Source organism: Coffea arabica, chromosome 10e (genome assembly GCF_036785885.1).
Source record: "Coffea arabica cultivar ET-39 chromosome 10e, Coffea Arabica ET-39 HiFi, whole genome shotgun sequence".
NCBI classification, from domain to species: Eukaryota; Viridiplantae; Streptophyta; class Magnoliopsida; order Gentianales; family Rubiaceae; genus Coffea; species Coffea arabica.
Window position 1 is genome coordinate 40,249,423 of NC_092328.1, and position 17,022 is coordinate 40,266,444.

Genomic DNA, 17,022 nt, shown 5'->3' on the forward strand with positions numbered 1-17,022 from the left:
GTTGATGCCACTTGATCCAACCCCTTGGTAACCCATATTCTGATTATTATTTCCTGGATGTGGTTCTTGGTTGTGATTACCATGGTTATTCTCACCATTAGGGTTGCCATTGTGATTTCCGTCACGTCTCGTGTTTGGTGCCATTTCATAAATCAAACAAATAAGTTCCATACTAAAATAAGTATTTTATTCTTGACGGGTATTTTACATATACATACAAGTTAAAAAAAATATCGAATTACACCCGTTCACTGCAAGTATACAGGTAAACTAGTAGTTTAGGATATATATCGGGTCGATCCCACAGGGAAGAGTGAACAATTACCGGTATTACTAAACCTTCTCTATTATTTAGACTATCAATGAATTATAACAAATTTAACCTACTGAAATTATACAAAATAACAAATAAAAACTCCTTAGATTGTGGTATCTCTAACTACTCATGCAAGTACTATATTTGGATCATTGAGTACTACATCTAGGCTAGTTATGGTGTAATTTTCTTATGCATTTGAATCCTACATTCGTAGTGAATCAATTATACTTATAACTAATCCACACCTATTCTCATGGTTATGAAATTAGCTACAAGTTCATTTCTTCAGTAAATTACATGAAATGAATCACTAAAAATCACATAGGTGCACCTCTACTTTCGTGAGTGTACTCCCTATGTTTAGCACTTCTTGAACTAGTGTTAAATTTCAATTTTCATTGCAGAAACAACACCTTAAACAATCACAATCAATGGTACCAGATCAATCATGATTTAAAGAGTCAAAGTGCTAAATAACTTGCTCAAATCATAGCAATCAAATAACCAAATAATAAACACTAACAATTATAGAAAGTTTAACCAAACCCAAGGCATAAACTTTAGAGACACATATTGAACACAAAATCCAGAACTTGTATATTAACTAAACTTAGAATCAAGTACAAAGATAAAGAGTTGGAAAGAAAAGTAACCCTTACCACATGAGCTCTTCCCTTGCCTTCTTCATCTCCATCTTTATCTTTGTCTAGCTAATAAACAAGTAGGATGAACTATACTACTCTATACTTAACTACTAAACTAATTGAACTAAGAAAAACTAGTGAGACTACATTTTTGTGGAGTTTCTCTAGTCTCCCAAAGTTTTTTTGAATCTTGCAAGTCCATGGCTATATATAGGTGAATGCAATCAGGAAATGAGGCTTGAAGCATCTCTTTTACAGTTGCTAATTGATTGTCATACGTTCATCCATAACTGTAAATTATTGAAGGAGAAAACAGGTTGTACCAGTGGAGAGCAGCTATTTTTGACCAGAATCTGGCTATTTCAACTGCTATTTTCTCTATGATGACGGCCGAATTGGCTCTTGTGCAAAACATATAAGTTGTAGTCCTTTGAAATAGATTTTCAATGCATCAAGAATCATCCAATTTGGAGTTATGAGAACCAAGATATGATAAAAATACCACTGACTGGTCAATTCCGCGGTTTCAGCTCTCAGCGGCAGACTTTTACTTCTGTATTTCGATATTTTGACCAGGAAAACAGCCGAATTGGACTTTGATGTCTTTATACCAAATGTAGATCTGTCTCTTAGCTTCAACAATGGTTCAAGAATCATCTCAATCCAATGTATGTAACTCAAGATATAGCCAAAATACAAAAATGTATCAAAGCTGAACATCTTGCTTCCTTTTGACTTTAATTGCATTTCTTCTTTCACACTTCATATTCTATTTTTATCACTTTAATCCATCATCAATCATCAAATTATATTCTCAATGCACTCCATTTGATGATTGAATCAATAAACCTGTAAAATATGAAATTTTTATCATAAAAATCCATAGAAATGCAATTTTCACATTTTAAACCACAAAATGCATATTTTCACTAGAATCTTAGTTATTTATTTATAAAATTAAATAAAACACACCAAAACTAACCAATAAAACACACTAAAAATACGTAAAATATACTCTTATCAGTTCTTATTTATTATTATTATATATATGTATATATATGAATATATTCTTTTAAGACGATCCAACTAAAGTTATCTACTTGCATATTTTATGCATACCATCCCAAAAATAAAATAGATGAATAAAAAACTAATAAAAAAAAATTTTAAAGTAGAGGTTTTATTCGCTAACTCAAAATGAGAAAAACGATCGACTTCTCATACATCGAAGTCAATATTCTAACTTATTCTAAAAATATCTAACGAATTTAGAGTCCAAACTGTCTATGTATAACCTACTATTGGAGAGAAAACTAATCTATGCGAACAATCACTAATCAACCTACTAATGTTCTTGAAATAATATTCCATAACACTAATAAAATAAATGAATCATTAAATGAAATCTTTCTTAGACCAACTCTACTACTCGTCTGCTAGTGGGTCTGCATCCACAACTGCTCCGTCTCCTACGCCCTCCTCCCTGGTCGTCAATTACATTTTTCCCCTCATGATTTTCTACGAGCATGTTCTCAGGGTCCTCCTTGGGGTCATCGTCTAGTTCCGCATCACTATCAGACCATAGGTGACTCCACCCAGGCATTTGGGGTGCAAGGGATTGGTGGTTATCTATCCAATTCATCACGCGCTGCCTCCTTTCTTCATATTTCATCGCTAAATTTTCGTACTCCGCATCTCAATTCTGAAGTAGGGAAGTTACTTATTCAAATCCTTCATTATACATATCAGCTAGTCCCTTCTGTACTTCTATTTTTGCTTTCAACTTATTGACCTCTTCCCGTAGACGGAGGGCCTCCCCACGCCAGCCTTCCATGTCCTATCTCATGTGTTCTGACGACACTATCAACGTCGAGATCTCATGCATTTGGTCAGCTACTCGATCAGCCAACGCATGAGCCTTCCTAGTTCCGTCCGTGGATCTCTCTAAGTCCTCAAGGTACCCTGTCCCTATAGAATCTTTGTCTCTTCCTAAGACGGACCACATCGCATCGCGTCAAATGAATTAGGCAGTCGCAATCCTGATACTCCCCGTGTACCGGTTCGGCCATCTCCTACAATGCCAAATGGAACACTATCAGTCCTGATTTCTTCTTTTCTAAGGTACACAGATCTTTTCAAGCTTAACTTATTAATTACTACCATTCATTTCTTAAACTGTTCTATCCTATGGTGCTATTTCGAACCTAAGCTCTGATACCACTAACAATGTCACGCCCTGAGCTTGTACGTGCCCATCATGTGGCATCCACCATATTCTCAAGTTCCGCTTAAGAATACAAGAAAATATTTAACTAGATTAAACTTTAAAAGTACTAAATGATATAACTAAATAAAGTGCGGTACAAATATCATATAAAAGATAGTCTACGAATATCTGATAAATTCGTACATTTATTCTCTGGTTGAAACAGCGGAAACAAGTAAATAAAATTAACAATTAGAAGTAGCTAGCCTGCTAACTTCTGTTCACTTAAAACCTAATAAAAGTCATCCTCAGGGTCTTCTACGTAAATCAACTCATACTTTTCAGAATCTGCAAAGATGGTAAAAAATGGGTTGAGCGACAAATCACTTAGTAGGTAATATCTACCCTTCTGTTGGACTATGCACTCATAACTTTATAGATACAAATATAGATATAATTCAAATCATTTGTACATTGTTCACATCCATAATCATGAAAGTAACGTTGTTTATAAAACAATCAGTAGTAATGAGTGGCAAGCATTTTAAAAGCCTCTTATTGATAATTGTACATGAAAAAAATTATAAAGTCATAAATCATTTCATATCAATTCGTAAGTCTCTTCATATCAATTCGCAAATCATTTTATATCAGCTCATAACAAGTACATGTAATGACCGGTTACTGAGTACTCAATTTAGAGATTAAATCCCTGCTAGGTAGGCGACCAATAGGTTTCATGACTACCGATTGGTCTCATTTCATACATTGGTCAATCAGTCGGACTCTATATCAGGCTACCATGACCTTGTCAATCGGCCGGACTTTATACCAAGTTACCATGACCATTAACAGGGCTATAGTCCCTACCGCCCATTTCATGACTGTTTTGAGTTTTACTTGACATAAATTCTTTTCATACGTCACATACATAGTTCTTGATTTCATAAAAGATACAGCTCCTTTGATATATATAATATATCAAGAAGTTTCAAATAAGTCACATGGTCCATTTTTGTATAGTCAAAATAGAATTTGCTTAAACAATCAAGTAAATCATTTAGTCAAAAACAATTCAAATTAACACGTAAAAATATAGTCGATGACAAAAATTTAACTTTAAACTTTGAAATTTCATAAGGGTAAGTACCACCTACCTTTGTCTGGTTACTCGAGTGAGGCTACCTTAAGTCTTTTAAACTTGTGTCGTACCTATCAAATGTATAGATTTTCTAATTAGTTGATATTTCCTATAGATGCATAAATATACAAACTCTAAGCGAGTCGAAGATTCATGTCTAAACCATAATATGAACCCTAGCAGCATTTTCCTAAATTGGACGATTTCTATTTTTGGAACGTTTCTTAAATTGCAAAGTTTCTATTTTTAGAAAGTTTCTTAATTTGGAAAGTTCTCCTTTTTTGTAAAGTTTCCTAATTTAACAGAAAATAATTGTTCATAATCATATTTATTATCTTGACTATTATCATACTATACATATTTATAATTTATAATTATTCATTATTATTATCGTCCTCGTCATCGCTACTTTATTTTATTACTATTTATATATATTTGTTAATTAGTTACTATTATCTTTCGCTTTATTTGTTATTATTTATGTGTACACGTATATTGACTTATTATTATAATTATTGTCTTAGTTTATTCTACTTGTATTTATCTTTTTATTTTCGTTTATAACCTTAATTTATTTCCTCCATGTCTATATGGTTATTAGTCTTACTATCATTGTTTTATTAATTATTATTTACTACTATTATTATTATTATTATTATTATTATTATTATTATTATTATTATGAATTTAAAGCGTTTCGTTTAACAATCTAGAACCTATTTTACATTGTCTAAATTAACTTAATAAGGTTAGATTAAGATATTTTAGATTTCCATTTAAGTATCTTAGTCTTAATCAATTAAGTATACTTTTACATGACTAACCCTTCAATTCTAACAACTACTTTAAATTGGGTACTAAATTTTAATACCCATGCTAAATTATAAAGATGGACTAGTTATATTTAAAATTTATTTATTAAACATTTACTAATTTTATATTATATTTTGGTCCATATCTAATTTACCATTTTTTTCTTCCTCGGGTTGGCCTTTCAAGCAATTGCTGACGTCCTTCCACTTTCTTTTTTTTTTCTTTAGTCTTCGGCCAACCTTTGACAATTGCTCTCTGTCGCCAGCCATGCGCTGGCGACATCCCTCCTCGCTTATTTTATTTTAGTTTTTTCTCTGCATTTTCGGCCAACCTTTTCCCATGTCGCTAGCCATGTGCTGGCGACCTTTCCTTTTCTTCTTCTTTTTTTTTTCTCTGTTGTGATGCTTCAGCAATGCTTAGCAAGACAGAGCAGCGGCGACTCTTTCCTCCTTTTTTTTTTCAACAGATTTGGGTAACCCTATTCGTCCCAAGATTAAAATCTAACACCCTATTCCTACTAATCCAAATATGCATCCTCCTAAATCTCTTATAGAAGCATATATATCTATATATATATAACACAATACATATTCGTAAAATAATTAATGCAACTAATAGAACTTAAAAGAGAAGTTTCTCGTGAATTTGGGACTTACAAGTTTAGGTGCCTAGTTGTCTGATTGATTGACAACAACGCCCTCTTCTCCTTCTCTACTCTTTGACGGCTCTTGCTCTAAGGAGAGGCAGACAATGAAAGATAGGAAATATGTTTTTTTTTGTTTGATAATTGTGCTAAACCCTAATAACTACCCACTAGTAGGTAGTTTAGATAGGAATTTTAACTGTTGTAAACTTTTACCCTATCTTATCTCATCCTATCTCTCAATTAACCCATTAACCTAACCTGTAATTATTTTTGCCTTTACCCATGGTAACTACCATTTAATTTAATTGGGCAGGATAAAAGAAAACGAGTCCAAAAACCGTGGGTTTTACACATTGACCCTGGGTTTCACTATGTTCCAAATGAATATGAGTGGATGAAAGCAAAAAAGTGTACAAATTTTTAGGTATCTTTCATGAAATCACTAACATGATTTTTGGATCCACAATCCAATTTCTAACATTTTTCTTGTGGAGATTTATAGGATTAATGTGAGGACTCGAAAATTTTCTTATTTTTATCTTATTTTACTGGTTTATTTAATTATTTATTCACCCGTTTTCTTCGAATAATTTATTTCAACCATTTTGAATCCGTTTTCATGAAACAATGTCTCGCTTATATTATTAAAACGTCCCGTTAGCAAATTTAATTTTTCAGAGGCTCGTTTAGTAAGGAATAACAAGCACACATTTTTTTTTCGAGACAATATTCGATCCAAGAGTGCAATAATTTTGGAGAATTAAGAATGGTCAATAGTAGACTAAGAAAAGTTAATTGAGAGATTAGATGTGAATTAATTAATTATATTTTAATTGCGTGAATTGCTCTTAAATTTCGCTTTATCGCGCACGAGTCGAAAGTTCGCGTATTTGACGTCGGAACGACTAAGTGGAGATTTGATAAATTAATATTAGACTACCAAAAGTAAATATTTACAGTATTAAAGGAATTACATTTGAGGATTAGTGCACAAGTGAAACAAATAAGAGAGAAAAGTGGTAGTACGGGATACTATTCGCGCACTATTTGTAGTTGATTTTTTCATAACTGTAGACACCAAATTTTCAGTGTAATTTCATTTACTTTTTTTAATTTTATTTGTCGTGCTAGGTTTATTCACTTTTAGTTTTTTAGTTTTTTATTTTATTTTTAAGCTTTAGCAAGAATTTCTCGGGAAAAAGAAAAAGCATTCAAAAATTATGTTTTAGTTGTTTGATTTCAATTCAATGTTTTCTTGAAAAAAAAATATAAAAAATGAAAAGAAAAAAAAAAGAAGAAAGAAAAAAGGAAAAAAAAAACGAAAAAGAAAATCATTAATCAAACATAATTTGTTGTTAGGCATTTTATTTTCTATCTTTTATTCCGAGTTTTCTTCTTATTATCTGATTTTTATTTAAAATATTATTTTTGTATTATTTATTTATTTTTTTTTAAAATGGGGAAACCCGATAGCGGGTTTTGGGCTATTTAAAAAAAAAAGAAAAAAAGAAAGAAAAATTAGCATTTCATTTTTATCTTTTTATGCCTAGTTCCGCTCATTTTATTCAATCTTTCTTAATTAATTATTTTTCTTAATTAGTTATTTATATTTTGTTAAATTATTACTAAAAAAAAAAAAAGGGGCCACGACATGCAAGCTGCGTATTTTCGCAGCTTGCAAGGAAGGGCTCGGGCAGCCCTTTGGCTGCAATTTTAGAGGAGAAGGCTGGCGGTTCCAGGTGGCCAGACACCTGGCTAAATGGAGGAAGCTTCCATGCAAGGTGTAAGGCTAAAATGGAAAAGAGGAGAGGCAGCAAAGGAGAGCCGTGGGATGAAGGGTTTGGTGTGAAAGTGGGTTGCATTTGACAGTAGCCGCGGGGGAAGAGAAAAGGGGAGATCTGGGGGGAGAGCTAAAGGAAGGAGAGAAAAAGAAAGAGAGCAGAGGGACGGCGAAAAGATCTAGAGCAAAAGCAAAAGTGAGAGGCGACGGCAGAGAGAAAACCGAGAGCAAGGGGTTGGGGAGTGACGGCTGGGAAAAGGTTTTGAGATAAGAGAGAGAGAACTTCAGGAAGAAAAGAGAGAAAACAACGAGAAAGGGAGAGGGAGAGATTGAGAGTTTTGGGAGAAGAGAAGCCCAGAAAAGAAAAGAAAAGCCGAACACGGGAGGTTGACTGCAACCAGTAGCAACTACGAACAGAGGAGGAACCCAACGCCGCCGTTATCGTCTTCAATCTTCATCGGAAAAGTACGGATTTTTGCAGCAAATCATCTGCTGTCGATCTTTCCTTTTTCATTTGGGTAAAATTTCTCATCTCCTGCGGATGTTTATGCCTTTCCTGCTGAAATGTGTTTTTCTGTTTGGTGGGCAAAGTTTCGATCAGTCTCAAGCTGTTCGAAGCCTGAAAATGTATCTGTTATAGTCTAATGATTTACTGTTGCTGTTACTTTGCATTTTGTTGGCGATTTTACGGTCCAAGTTGCTTCTTTTTGCTGTTTATTTGCTTGCCTTTTGCTGTCCGATGTTTCTTTCTTTGTTTTTCTTTTTTTTTCTTTTCTTTCATGCTGTTTAATAGCTCCTTGCTGGTTTGTCTCACTTAAAATCCGTTGGTTCCTCCCAAAGAGCCCTGTTTTGGATCCCTCTCTGCATTAGATCTCCTTGGTTGCATGCTTAGCCGTGGGTTCATGAGGATTTCATGAAGTCTTATGAGGGTCATGTTCCAGTTTATCTGCTGGGTAGGCTGCATTTTCCTTTAGTTGAGCCAGTTTGCAGTTTCCTTCTGGTTCCAATAATCTGTTCTTTTCAAACCAAATTAGTTGAGCCGTGTTGTTAATGTTTGCTGTTTCGAACTCGTTCAAGGGTTAGAAAGTTTCAGTCCTTATGCATAGCCTCTCCCGTTCCCCTCACTGTGAATTCAATATGTGGGTGTGAGTATGATGATTGCCATCTCTCCGGATTGTTCACTAATTGTAAAGTTGTAGCAGAAACTCGCATAAGCAAAGGAAATTCCAACTTTGACCGAAAGCTTTAGTTTGCATGCATGATAAGCTTAATAGGAATTTGAGTTTAAGTTTGTGGTTTGAGATGCTTGAGTGCATCTGCCATGCGAAATGCTGAAGCTCAAAAGCATTGTTTGCTGAAGTTTAAAACCATTGATGTTTTGCTAAGTTTCCTGTTTTGTTTGAATGAAGTTGCTAAGTTTTCTGTTTGTTTGGTCTGAATGAAGTTGGTTGGTTTGGAAAAAATCTAATCAAGGTTGTGATTAAGAGATTTGAGTTTGAGAAGAAATTGCAACAGATTTCATTTCGTTTGCTAGAGTACAGGAACATTGCAGAAACAAGTTTCCTCGTAGCTTGCATGAATTTGCATGAAATAATTATCTGAAAATTGCACTTTGGCCCCCAAGTCTCCCTTTGTTTTATTATGGCCCAAGTAATTGAAAAATCCATCAAATCGACCCTTCAATTTTCTTTTCCTTTCAATTAGGCCCCAGCTTTGCGAACATGGATGTTTAAGTTGTTTAAATGCTTTAATGCTTATGTGATTATTTGTGATTACTTGACCTTTTCTTGCTCCTGGACCTTTAGAGTTCCTAAAATGTCTCAATTGGCCTTGATTGATTGATTAATGGTTGCTATTGGGTCTTTAGTCATTTTGATATTTTAGAAATTTGATCAATGATTCACTTTTGCTTGGAAATTATGCATTATTTGATCATTTTCAAGTTGCAATTGAAGAAGGATTCGATGATTTGGTAGATTCAAATTGACTTATTTACATTTTACCACTAAATTGGTGCATTAATCCTTTGCTTTGATGGTTTTAGCCCAAGTTATCCTTTTCTTTGGTGACTCTAGTCCAAATTGAGTCTTGTTTACTCTACTAACATCATGAATGGGGAGGTATTATTTCTTTTATCCTTTTTTGTCTCTCCTACGTGATCCAACGTGCTAAGTGAGAATTGCATGTCTACTTTGCTTTCCTCGCCTTTCTTTAATTCCTTTCATTTATTTCATTTGCTTTTGCTTTTATTAAGTTATTCTTTTATGGGGTATGTGTACACCTCTTGGCTTGTAATAGATAGGGGAGCATTTTGTCCACTTTCCCCTTCCCTTTTTGATTTAGTTAGCAAATGTGATAGGTTCATTAGATTTATTGCTTGCTTTTGTTGCTACGTGTTAATTTGCTTTATTAGGCTCTTGCATCTAGTCGAGCATGCTAAGTGTTATGTGCTATGTGTTTATAGGTGATTGGCATGTCTATTTGCTTTCTATAGTCATAGATGAGTATGATGGATGAATGCACGTCACCACACTAGTCCAACGCTAGTTGTGGCTCATTGTCCCGTTTTCCACTAGTCTAACGCTAGTAGGAATTCATAGATATGGGCTAGTCCAATGCTAGACCCTTAGGGATCTCCCTCGCTAGTTCATACTTGCATGTTTCACTACATTTCATGCATTTTTCTTAGTTTTCTAGCATTTGGCATGCTCCTCTAATCCTTTCCCCTTCATTTTAGGTTTTTGCATTCTCATGCTAGTTATAGGGTACATTTGCTTGAGAGTCCCCTTTTGATAAGGGAAACGAGCGAGTGTGGCTACAAAATAGCCTTAGCACGCTAGTTCTTCCTTCTAATCAAAGGAAAAATTAAAGTCGTGAAATTAGGAGTCATTCCCGTACCCGACTTGATGCATTCTTCTAGGTTCATGCACTCTCATTTTTATCATATTACTTCCTCACCCTTTTATCCACATTCTCTCACAACTTATATTTTTCTCAATCCACATGCCATGTTTGCACATTTTCTTCTTTTATCATTTATTCTCCACCTCACAAATTGCACCCAATTGCACTTATATGTATCTACTATTATATTTTCATTCACTAGCACACAAACACCTTTATTTTCTCAATTGGCACACATGCACTTTTCTTACATTTGCACACTTGCACTTTTTCTTAGGGTTAATTCCACTTTGTCCCCCCAAACTTTGGACGATAATCCACTTAAATCCCTGAACTTCAAAATGAGACATTTAAGTCCCTAAATTTATAAATACCTCCCACTTAAGGAAAATTGTTAACAAATCCTGAATGCCGTTGGTGGTCGAAGTTTCCCATTTTATAAGGATTTAGGGATTTAAGTGTCTCATTTTATAAGTTCAGGGACTTAAGTGGGAGGTATTTATAAGTTTAGGGACTTAAGTGTCCCATTTTGAAGTTTAGGGATTTAAGTGGATAATCGTCGAAAGTTTGGGGGGACAAAGTGGAATTAACCCTTTTTCTTATATTTGCACACTTACACTCATACTTGAGTCGTCATTTGCATTGCCTGTGACCTCTATGAGAACTTTCCTTATTGGCTACCACAACTCATGTGGTTGGGACCAAAAAGCCTCATAAGAGACATTTTAGATTTAGGATTGCATTTTTTTCATATTCATTAGTCATATCCAACATGCAACGCATACTCTAGGTAGAAAAATTAGGAAAAGAAGGGCTAAGTCACGCAACTAGCTTTGGCTAGGGTAAGGGAGTGCCTTAGGTTTTGCCTTTGCCTTTTCCCTTATCAAATGTGACCGCCGATCCCTTTCTTTGGTTACGTAGACCTAAAAATTCTTTGAAAAGGGTTTGTTTGCTTTTCTTTCCGAAAATTCATTTTTTGGGTGATTTGGTACACCCTAACTCTATATCAAGTGGCGACTCCATTTTTCATTCAAAAACCCTTTTTGAATTTTGTTTGGCCAAATCGTCGCATTTTCAAGTCCCATGGCTTTTTATTTTCATTTTCACACACATTCACGTACACACTACTTTTACACCACATCAAAAAGTGGGGCGCGACAATAACTTTTGGCCACAAATTCTTCAAGCTTCCAAGGAAAGATTCACAACACACAAACCCTCTCTCTCTCCTCTCTTGTTCGGCCGAAAACAGCAAAGGAAAAGGAGGAAAGAAAGCCTCTTCATCTCGCTCCATTTTGCTCTCATTTCCATCACAAATTTTCACCAACTCACATACTACTTGGAGGTTAGTCTTAGCTTGAAGGAAGGCATCATCTAGTGGAGTTTTTTTGGAGGTTTTGTGGTGAAAAATTTCTGGTTTCTACAAGGGTTAGAGGTAAACCCATCAACTCTTCTAATCTTTCCATTTAATCGAAATTTAGTGGTTGGATTTGCATGGATTTGAAACCCTAAGCATGAAATAAGCTAGCGGACTTGAGGTGTTTCATTTCTTTCTCTAATTACTAGGCTAGCAGTCTTGAGGTGGATTATAGGTAGCTGACTTGAGGTGTAATTAGTTGATTGTGCTTGTTTTTGTGTTATTTGAGATGAATACGGTTAGAAAGTGAAGAAAAAATCGAAGGATAATGGAAGTGCAAGCTGGCTGAATTTCTGGTTATAATGTTCTGTTTTGATTTTGAATCTTTGTTGGTTGTTTGGCTGTAAAATTGAGTGATATATGTTGTATATTGTGCGTACAAAGTGTCTACCAAAAATCGTTTCAATTGGTTGCTCAAAACTCGAGTTTTCGAAAAAGAAAGAAATCTGGAAATGGTAATCTGGGCAGCCGAACAGCACCTCTTCATTCAAACATAACTTGCTGTACAAAAGTTAAAATTGAGTACCGTTTGTGGCATTCAAAACTAGACATTTTTAGCTTTCTAACGGTGTAAAAATCACCTGCTAGTTCGAATTGAGTGAACCGTAGTGATTCAACAAAGTTGACTGTCCTGTTTTGATTGTCTATCCGAGAGGAATGGAGAAGCTGCATCTTGTGACTCTATTTTCTCTCACTTGTGAACTGATTTTGAAAATATTTTCTCCTGATAAAATGTGGCATTTTGAACCTAGTTTCCAACTCCACCAACCATTCACAATTTGAGCTTGTATTGAGTGAGATGTGATTTGATTTCGAAAGTGCAACAAAACTAGAAAATTGGAAAGTTTTTCCTTCTTGCTGGCCGAATGGTCAGAGTTGTTTTGGGATGTTTTGTCTCGAAATTTTGGATGCCAATTGCTTTTCAATTGCTTATTAAATGTTTATAGGACCTTGATTTCAAAAATGGATCGAATTGAGGCTGATTTCATCGTGCAAAACGTTTGAAAAGGAAAGAAAAGCAAGAGGGCAGATTGACCTTGCAACATTTTTCGAACGAACTTTGGTAGTTTTGTTAACTGTCTTCCCATGTGAGTTTTTATGTGAACTTTGATAGAGAGGTAGTCCATATATGGAAGTTTAAGTGTACCAAATTTGGTATAATTTCAATACCATTTCGATACCCAAATAACGCCCCAAATGTGGCTCTTCAAATCTCAAAATTTCTGATCAGTGTACAAAATTTAGCGACTTTAAGCTGTTATATCCTGATACTCAAAACTCTGAATTTAGTTCTGCTTGTTTTATTTGAAACCTTGTTTGTGTTACGAATTTCAAATGCTGATTCACTTTCTGTGAATTTTGCCAAATTTCCAAATATCGCCGAAAACCAAGACTGGTTCTGTCTTGCTTGTTTAAATCAGCAATTTTGAGCTGAATTATGAATATTTTCTAGTTGGAGTGTTGGAAAAATGTCTTTTAGGAACTTTTAGTGCTTTGAGTCTAGTTTCCAACGGCATAAAGTTTTCAATTTTTGGATTTATGGAACTCGAGATACGATTTTTTTCCAAGTAGTGTCACTTTGAGCTGGGAATTTTCGATTTTTAAACAAATACACTTTTAAAGAACTTTTCACCTTCCTTTGCAATTGTTGAACTATTTTAGGTGTAATTTCATGATTGAATACACGGTTCTTTTGAAACTTTAAACTTTCATTTCGAATCTTGGTTTCTGAAGGTTAAACCTCTCTTAACGCATTTTCTAGATTGTTCCACTTTCGTGGTTACTGACACTTTATTTTATACTTGAGAAATGAACTTCAAACTCTAGTTTTATGCCTCGATTTTCGTGAGTTTAAACTCCAAAAAAGGAGCGTTTTGACTAGAGTAGTTCTTGGTGAATTGCACTAGTTTTACACTTAAATCTTGGAACCTTAGTTTTGATATTTATCTATGAAAATGAGTGGAGTTTTGGATGAGTTAACTCCATTAGTTCAGCAATGTGAATACTTTTTACCTTCTAAAGTTTAGACGCGAGATTTGAACTTTTAGGAAAATGAAAATCATTTATCCTTTTCCTCGATTTTCGTGCCAAAAGTGAAAATGGTACTTTCCTTGGATTGAGATTTACCTACCACGACTTGAATTAAAAACGACCTTTGAGCTCTCTTTGAGCATTATTTCAATGTATTAATGCGAAAAGTTTCTTTTGACTTGACTCGAACTCGTGATTTAGAGAGCAGGTAGCGAGAAAATGTCTTTCTTTGTAACCTTGGTCGGGCACCTAGATAATTATGATTGTATATGTCTCAGGTGGTCACGAAAACGCCGAAGAGCTCGTCTGACAACTCGCTTCACTCTTAACTTGCCCTTGACTTGTGATGAGTGTCAAGTGCATGTTAAATGCTTATGTGGTTGAAATGTTAATTGTACAAGTGTTATACATGATGCGTAAACTCGCCGAGGTGAGGGTGTACCTTATCGCCCTCGTTCTCTCTCTCTTTTAATTACGTGATACTTATTACATGAATACATATGTTTGAAAATTATACATGAATATGTTTAGCTTGTGAGTTCTGAATGGATGCATGACCACACATTGTTCGGGTGGGAGGTGCCTCTCATACCATCTCAGTGCTATAAGCGGTTCTCTGAGCGATAGCATGTACCACACCAATTCGGGTGGGAGGTACCTCTCATGTCGACTTAGAACCATAAACAATTCTGAACGGATGTATGTACCACACCAATTCGGGTGGGAGATACCTCTCATACAGTCTCAGGGCTATAATCGGTTCTCTGAGCGGTAGCATGTACCACACCAATGCGGGTAGGAGATACCTCTCATGTCGACTCAAAATCATAAACAATGATTGGTAATTGTAAATATGATTGGTAATTGTACATGAATATGCTTAACTTGTGAACTCTGAGCGGATGTATGTACCACACCCTGTTCGGGTGGGAGGTGCCTTTCATACCGTTTCAGTGCTATAATCGGTTCTCTAAGCGATAGCATATACCACACCAATTCGGGTGGGAGGTACCTCTCATGTCGACTTAGAATTATAAACAATTCTAAGTCGATTGGAACGATGTCTCATCGACCACTTATACTTCTGGGGGGCACCCCGATCCATTGGTCAATCGTGTAACTCGAGCCGGCGAGAGCTCCCGTATCCTTATTGAGTGTGTCTATTTTAAATTGTAAATTGTTTGAATGTTATAACTTTATTTCTCGCATAAGTGCTATTGCTACGTGACTATGTGATTGCATGTTTTTCTTGGCCTCACTGAGCGTTAGCTTTTCCCATTCCATTTGTTATTCCTTAACAGGAGAGTGACATGAAGGAAGAGATGGGAAGATACTAGTGAAAACTAGTCTTTTGTATAGTTTGGTATTTTGTAACTGACCTTTGGGAATTGTGAGATTTGGACCTCGATGTAGTTGACTTGAGAATTGTACCCTTAGATGTACTTGTGCAATGAAATATTATAGTCATATTATTATTTTGGCATTTTAGATGTAATCATTGGATTTGGTTTTTTTTTTCATTGGAGGATTGTAGTGAGTCCTGGAGAGAATTGGGCAGGCGGTCCGCCGAACCCTTTGGTTCACCTTAGGGGGAGGTGGGGTCGTCACAATTAAAGAGCTTGTAAATGAAAATGCTCTTGATGTTTCTAATCGTATCAGGGCTATGGCTTCGAGCATGTTAGCAAAATTTGACAAATATTGGGGAGAAAGTAATTAGCTGCTATCATTAGGTGCTATTCTTGATCCAAAGTACAAAATGGTACTCATTCATCATTCTTTTTTAGTTATTTATAATGAGAAAGAAGTTTCTAAGAAAATTATTGAAATTAGAGTGCTTCTTTATGAACTTTTTCATGAATATATTGATGCTCTCATCTCATCTCATGCTAAAGAACCAAATAGGTAGTTGGTAAAATGAAAAAATAAGGAAGTTTCTAGTCTTTCTACTCAAGGAAATATTAAGAAACTTGGAGTTCCTATTCTAACTAGTAAGGAAAAAATTTATATACATGTGAGTGAAATTGACAGGATTCCACCTAAAAAATCAAATTTAGATATTTATTTAGAAGAAGATAGGTATGCTTGTGATGTATCTGCTAATCTTGATATTTTGGGGTGGTGGAAAGGGAAAAGATAGAGTTTTCCCATATTATCAAGCATGGCAAGTGATATACTTTTTGTTTTAGTTTCAACTGTGGCCTTTGAATCTATATTCAGTGTTGGTGGTAGAGTAATCAATGATCAACAACCTTTTGAGATAGTTGAGACAGTGTAAATGCTATTTTGTGGCAATGATTGGATTTGCAATTTTCATGGTTTTGAAAACCAAGCCTCGTGCAAGTGTAATACACCTTGTACTACTTGTTTATTTGGTTAGATATTTTACTTCATTTGTAAGTTCTATAGGTCTTATTTTTTCTAAATGTAGTGATTTACATCGCATTATTTTGTAGGAATCATTGGATGGTACTGAATCATCTACATATCATGAAGTTGAACTTTTTGAAGATTGAATATTGAAGGTTGAATTTTGGTGGTTGGTGTTATTGTCATTTGGTGATTTGGAGGCTCAAATTTGTCATCATGCATTGGCCTGGTGAACGAATAATAATCTGGCTAGTTTGCTATGAATGAAGACTAATCTGCTACCATTTGAATGAAGACTGATTTACTTAGTTTGCCATGAATTGTGATGCTCTTGTTGGTTGTAATTTAGAGTTGACTGTTTCTTTCAAACTTGGATGTTTGTTTTTTCAAACTTGAATTGTGTTGTTCTTATTTACTACCATTTGTTTTCTTATTTGCTAGAATTCTGAGTGATTCATGTCTATGAGTCACAACAATTTGTGATAGATATTTTGACATTTTAATTGTTTAGCCATTTGGTTGTAAATAGCTATTGCGAGTAAATAGGATTCTCAAGTTTGAGCTCGAGGTCCTTGAGTCAAACTCAAACTAGACACTACAATTAAATAGTCAATTTTGAACTGGATCTTTAGCTCGATAATGTTATCGAGTGAGCTCGAACCTTGGTCAAATCATATGCGAGTCGAATTCAAACTTCAAGTACTTGGGTTCGACTCGGCTCAAATAATAGCTCTATAGGATGGTGAGAAATTGA

General features: G+C 34.9%; 1 long non-coding RNA gene across 2 annotated transcripts; it reads left to right on the forward strand.

Annotated features, from left to right (window-relative positions):
* The first annotated feature begins 7,456 nt into the window (after positions 1 to 7,456).
* LOC140015422 (uncharacterized) lies at positions 7,457 to 16,794 on the forward strand. Of its 2 annotated transcripts, none has more exons than XR_011822082.1 (2): positions 7,457 to 9,669; positions 16,355 to 16,794. It is a non-coding gene; the product is annotated as an uncharacterized lncRNA (long non-coding RNA). The 2 variants fall into 2 exon arrangements; XR_011822083.1 differs by lacking the exon at positions 16,355 to 16,794 and adding an exon at positions 15,203 to 15,384.
* The last annotated feature ends 228 nt before the right edge of the window (positions 16,795 to 17,022 follow it).